This window comes from Balaenoptera musculus, chromosome 15 (assembly GCF_009873245.2).
Source record: "Balaenoptera musculus isolate JJ_BM4_2016_0621 chromosome 15, mBalMus1.pri.v3, whole genome shotgun sequence".
NCBI classification, from domain to species: Eukaryota; Metazoa; Chordata; class Mammalia; order Artiodactyla; family Balaenopteridae; genus Balaenoptera; species Balaenoptera musculus.
In genome coordinates, this window is record NC_045799.1 from 69,798,654 (window position 1) to 69,804,889 (window position 6,236).

A 6,236-nucleotide genomic window follows, 5' to 3' on the forward strand; every position below is an offset into this window, starting at 1 on the left:
TCACAGCTGAGAGTGATGACTTCTAATGAATGAGATTTAGGCCTGTGTACAGGTTTTACATATGGTCCTGCCCTCTTCAGAAAAAGATTTGTTTTATGGTGATTTCCCAAGGTATGTGTCCGCAGATAAAACATGGCCCTTGATCATCAACATGCATCAGTTTCCAGACTTTTGTACTAGATTCTCTTCGTCAAATGGAAGATAAAAGTATTTATACATATCCCTGAAAAAGAAACTTCCATCCAGTTCTCTTTCTTTCATGTTTTAGAAAAAATATTTAATGTCATAGGAAGTATTTATGATATTAGATTAAGTGAAAGATGAATACAGAATATATATGGTATGATCCCAAGTTGTAAAAATGGAGAAAAATAAACTAGAATGTTAACAATTATGATTATCTTTGGGTTATGGGATGAAGGGTGATTTTTATTTTCTTACACTACACCTCATTTCCAACAATGAGTAGTGATTAAGACTATGTATGGGCTTAGACTCAATGTTTTAATCCTACCACTTACTTGAATGAGTTAAATAACCTCTCTGAGCCTCATTTCCTTGCATGTAAAATCCACTTCTTTATTTGCTTTTGCCACAGTGTAGTGGAGCACACCCACATAGGACTTTTGTGTACTTTTCCAGACTCTGTAGAAAATCATGCCCACAAAAAGATAGAAAGGATTCTTGGGTGCCTGACAGAAGTGTTATGAAGACTCCACTAATTCTGGTCTCAGCAGATAGAAGAGAACATCAGAGGCCTGGAGATACCAGTTAAACTTCTTAGGAAGGGCTCTGTATTTTTTCTATACAGCATAGTAAAAAGTGTAGAGGCAGATGGCAACTTACCAGACCACAGCCCAGGGAAGTAGGCCCTCAGAGAGTCAACCCAGGAGTTTTTCAGCTGCCCACTGGACATGTTTACCTTGACATAGAGAAGGACCCATCCTTTGTTTCAGGCCACTGGATCTCTCCTTAGGTGAGAATACTGAATACTCTGGTATATAGCTGTCTTAGTCTGCTCAGGCTGCCATAACAAAATACCATAGACTGGGGAGCTTAAACAGCAGGCATTTAGTTTTGCACAGCTCTGGAGGCTAGAAATCCCAGCTCAGGAGGCCAGTCCGTTTGGTTCCTGATGGGAGCTCTCTTCCTAGCCTATAGATGGCTCCCTTCTCGCTGTGTACTCACATGGCAGAGAGAGAGAGAGAAAGAAAGAGAAGGAAAGAGAGAGCAGGTGCTCTGGTGTCTGCTTATAAGGACACTAATCCTATCAGATCAGGACCTCATTTAACCCTAATTATCTCCAGAAAGGCCCTTGCTCCAAATACAGTCCCATTAGGGGTTAGGTTTTCAACATAGGAATTTGGGGGGCACACGATTCAGTCCACAGCAGTGACCTTAAACATTTGTAGGTCTTATTTTTCTCCAAAGAGAAAGATTTCAAGAAATATTCTTGGAAGTAATCCAGCCCAACATCCAAGCTCCCGTGCTTTCCAACTCAATAACCCAACTCAAGGTTCACAATATTCCTAGTGTTCTAGGGGTTCCAAAGAGCTTTCATCTGGCCACCCTAGTCATCACCTAAGAATCCCAAATTCCACCAACAGGGAGCCAGCTCTGGCTGTCCACTGTTGCTGTCTTTAGACCAGAGGGTAGAGAATTCCCGTCTTAGCGTTTTCAAAGGCAGGGAGTGGTCACATGATCAGGTCATGAACTATGGACAATAATCCATTATCATCATCCTTAACTGTCATATCACCAGTGGGCATTTTGGAATCCATTATTATTTTATGGTCAGATGGGAAACTTCCTAGGACCCTTACGATAGTGTCAAAGACTTGGAAAGCTGATTCTCTGTGAAATCAAGCTGTGTTGATCAGTAACGTCACTGCTTTCTGGAACTCAAGGCCCCCCAGAAGACGCTTTGCCTACATCTCATTGGCCAGCACTGGGCCACTTGGCCAAAACTAACAGCAAGGAAGTCTGGGAGCATGAGTATCTGGGATTCCAAGATGAGAAGTGAGTTTTGCCAGCAAAAAGGGAGATGAGAATGGCTCTCAAGTGTTCTACCAACATGTGATCATGATTCTGAACAGCCCAGATGAAAAGGAGGTTGTCAGAGGAAGGAGAAAGTGGAGCTGGGCATGAGGTGAACGACTCAGTAAAGGAGGCCAGGATTTGAAATGGATTTCAGCCCTAGCAGGGAAATGCAGCAGGAAGTGCAGAGGACCAGGACAGAGGCCATGGGTAATTAGACAAGGATGCTGCATCTTGTTTCTCACATAGATGCCCCGGGGGTTAGGTTCATGCCTCATGCCCCTCCTAGAAGAGCAAGTTACAACACTGGGTGAGGACCCTGTAAGGGGATCAGGCTCAGGGTAATTGGTTCAGCAGCATCATTTGGGGCAGGGGAATGAGCATCTTAAAAGATAACGCCCTTTGATCACTTTGTGCATGTGTTTCATGGTCTTGCTTGAACTCTGCCTTCTCCAGTGATTGTTCACCATAGCCTTAACAATTCTATCTATGTGTTATCTTTAGTGACTATTTTTAAATTATTTTATTTATTTTTATTTTTTAGAAAATTTTATATTATATCGGACTGTAATTGATTTACAATGTTGTGTTAGTTTCAGGTGTACAGCAAAGTGATTCAGTTATACATATACATATACCTATTCTTCTTCAAATTCTTTTCCCATTTAGGTTATTACTGAATATTGAGCAGAGTTCCCTGTGCTATGCAGTAAGTCCTTGCTGGTTATCTATTTTAAGTATAGTAGTGTGTATATGTCAATCCCAAACGACCAATTTATCCCTCCCCCCAACTTTCCCCTTTGGTAACCATAAGTTTGTTTTCTATGTCTGTGAGTCTGTTTCTGTTTTGTAAGTAAGTTCATTTTATCATTTTTTTAGATTCTGCCTATAAGCGACATCATATGTTATTTGCCTTTCTCTGTCTGACTTACTTCACTTAGTATGATCATCTCCAGGTCCACCCACATTGCTGCAAATGACATTATTTCATTCTTTTTTAATGGCTGAGTAATATTCCACTGTATATATGTACCACATCTTCTTTATCCATTCATCTGTCAATGGACATTTAGGTTGCTTCCATGCCTTGGCTATTGTAAATAGTGCTTCAATGAACATTGGGGTGCATGTATCCTTTCAAACCATGGTTTTCTCCAGATATATGCCCAGGAGTGGGATTGCTGGATCATATAGTAGCTCTATTTTTAGTTTTTTAAGGAACCTCCATACTGTTCTCCCTAGTGGCTATATTTAGTGACTATTTGAAAAGCTCCAATTTTAGAGAATGTGCTGAGAGGTAACGACCCATTATCACCCAGTTCTCCTTGAAGCTATGCTTCCCTCACCCAACCACATCCCACTTTTCTCCCCTTCTAAGAAGACTAGACATTGGCCAGATCAGGGATAAGGACAAAGGATGAATTGCTGATGAATTTCAAGTCCCCTCAGGAGTGAGAAAGGAGTATTGTACTTGCCCCTTGAGTGCAAGTATAATGATAAAGAAATGATAACTCTAGCTCCTGTCTATTAAAGCATCACTTTTGTACTTGGAGAGTGGTTTTCAGCCTTGGCAATGCATTAGAATCACCTGAGATATTTTAAAAGATTCTAATATTCATGCTCAAGTTAGAATCTCTAGAGGTGGGGTCCAGACATCAGCCAATTTTTGGAAGGTTCTCAGTGATGCTGGTGTACAGAAGAGTTTGAGAATCATTGTACTAGACAGTGTTCTAAAAGCTTTAGATAGGTGATCACTTTTAATCCTCACAACGACCCATTAAAGGAAGGTACCAATAATATCCCCACTTGCGGATGAATGAACTGGGGTTCAGAGAGATTAGGCCATCAGCCAGGGGTTACATAGTTCAAGGCAACAATACTGAGACTCAGTCCTGAGTCTGTCTGACTCCTGGGTCCCGCTGCCCCCCAGCTTCACAAGGCTGCAGCTACAGGAAACAGGTCGTTCTGTCTGACAACTGGGGTGAGGATGCAGCAGGCTTCTCTGCTGACGACACCCAAGATCGCTCCCAAATGGTGTCCCCCTGACTTTGTCTGGGGAAACCTAATTGCTGCAATTGTGTTATAAAATTATCACTTTACCCATGCAAATGGGCCAGAGCGACCGGTTGTCTATTCCTGTGGTTCTCCCGGATTATTAAATGAACAGCTGCCTCCAAATATGTTTGCAGCCGCCTAATTCAATGGCTCTGTGTACTTGCATATTCATGGCTCCCAATCCACAGCCCAGGCTCGCAGGACTCCTCCAACGGGCCTCTAAAAGTTAATTTATCTTGACAATTTAAATAAATACACTTCCATTGGCTTCAGTGACTCCTCCAGATTTCAGTGAGTCCCTTGACGGAAAGGAAGTCAGAGATGGGGGCAGGGGGGTGTGTGTCAGGTATGGATCTCAAGGGCAAGTGTAGCAGAAGGAACAAACCATTGAGATGGTGGAGAGAGAACCCCAAAATGGTGAGGCACTAGCATTCCAAGTTCCACTTCGCTGATTTCAAGTGTTGAGACTTTGGGCAAGCTATTCGATTGATCTAAACCCCTTGTTCTTCATCTATAAAATGGGAATAACCAATTCATACACAGGGTTATAGAGAGAATTTGATGAAACAATGCAATTTCCTAAGCTTCTATCATTCTTGTTTTGCCTTCATGCACTTGTACCTCCAGGGTGATAGGTTCCTTAATTTTCCCCCTGTAAATTGACCCACTTCTATTCTTAACTTGAATATTATTTATCCATGACCTTATTAAAAACATCTTGCAAATCTCAACAACATTGGCTTTCCTAACACACAGTAAAATGGTGGGTGACTTTAAAAACTGAATCCCTCCATATGCCACTTTAGTGGTACCCGGAGTGCCCTTGGGGAGAGTCTGCACAGCGGAGGGTGTGGCCATAGCTGAGCACAGCGCATAGGAGATAGTCGGTACTTACTTGTCTCATCCTCTTCTTTTCTCAATGCCAGCCTCACAGGTGAGAAAGATCAAATATGGCAAAATTGATTGAAAGTCCCTGCCGAGTGCCTGGTGTGGGGACTGTGGGCCAGCTCAGCTGTCGGGAGGGAACAGAGTTGGCTACTGTGCTGGCAAAGGCTGGCCACGCCCCGGCTTCTTGTCCCGGTTTGGAGCAGCCATGAATGAATGGCATGGACTCCAGCCGGGCTGCCTGGGCTCAAGCCTTAGCTGTGCCAGCTACTAGCAAAGCCACCGTCAGCAGACCTCCAACCATCTGGGCCTCAGTGTCTTCATCTGCAAGATGGAGAGAATGATAACTACATTATAGGGCCAGTGTGAGGATGAGAACGTGTGCACACCTTCAAACAGTGCCTGGTACAGAGCAAGTACCCATTAAAGGGTTATTAAGGCTTTAAAGATATTTTTTAAATGCACTGGAGTACACATCAGTTTGCGGTCCATCTTGCCTTCCCTCCCTCTTCCTTCCCTCCATCCCTCCCTCCCCCTCTTCCTTCCTTCCTTCCTTCCTCCCTTCCTTCCTTCCTCCCTCCCTCCCTCTTCCTTCCCTCCATCCCTCCCTCCCCCTCTTCCTTCCTCCCTCCCTCCCTCTTTCCCTCCCTCCCTCCCTCCCTTCCTTCCTCCCTCCCTTCCTTCCTTCCTTCCTCCCTCCCTCCCTCTTTCCCTCCCTCCCTCCCTCCCTCCCTTCCTTCCTTCCTTCCTTCCTTCCTCCCTCCCTTCCTTCCTTCCTCCCTCCCTCCCTCCTTCCCCCCCTCCCTCCCCCTCTTCCTTCCTTCCTTCTTTCTTTCCTCCTTCCTTCCTCCCTCCCTCCCTCCCTCTTTCCCTCCCTTCCTTCCTTCCTCCCTCCCTCCCTTCCTCCCTCCCTTCCTTCCTTCCTTCCTTCCTTCCTTCCTTCCTCTCTCCCTTCCTTCCTTCCTCCCTCCTCCCTCCCTCCCCCTCTTCCTTCCTTCCTTCTTCTTCCTTCCTTCCTTCCTCCCTCCCTCCCTCCTCTCCCTTTCCCCTCCTCCCTCTTTCCCTCCTCCTTCTTTCCTCCCCTCCCTCCCCCCTTCCTCCCTCCCCTCCCTTCCTCCTTCCTTCTCCTCCCTCCTCTCCTTCTCCCTCCTTCCTTTTTCCTCTCCCCTCCCTCCCCCTTCCTTCCTTTCCTTCCTTCCTTCCTTCCTTCCCTTCCTTCCTTCCTTCCTTCCCTCCCTTCCTCTCTCCCTTCCCCCCTC

General features: G+C 45.1%; 1 pseudogene; it reads right to left on the bottom strand.

The window, feature by feature from the left end:
• Positions 1–579: 579 nt before the first annotated feature.
• Positions 580–6,236, bottom strand: part of LOC118881656 — a 116,158-nt pseudogene continuing 110,501 nt past the window's right edge.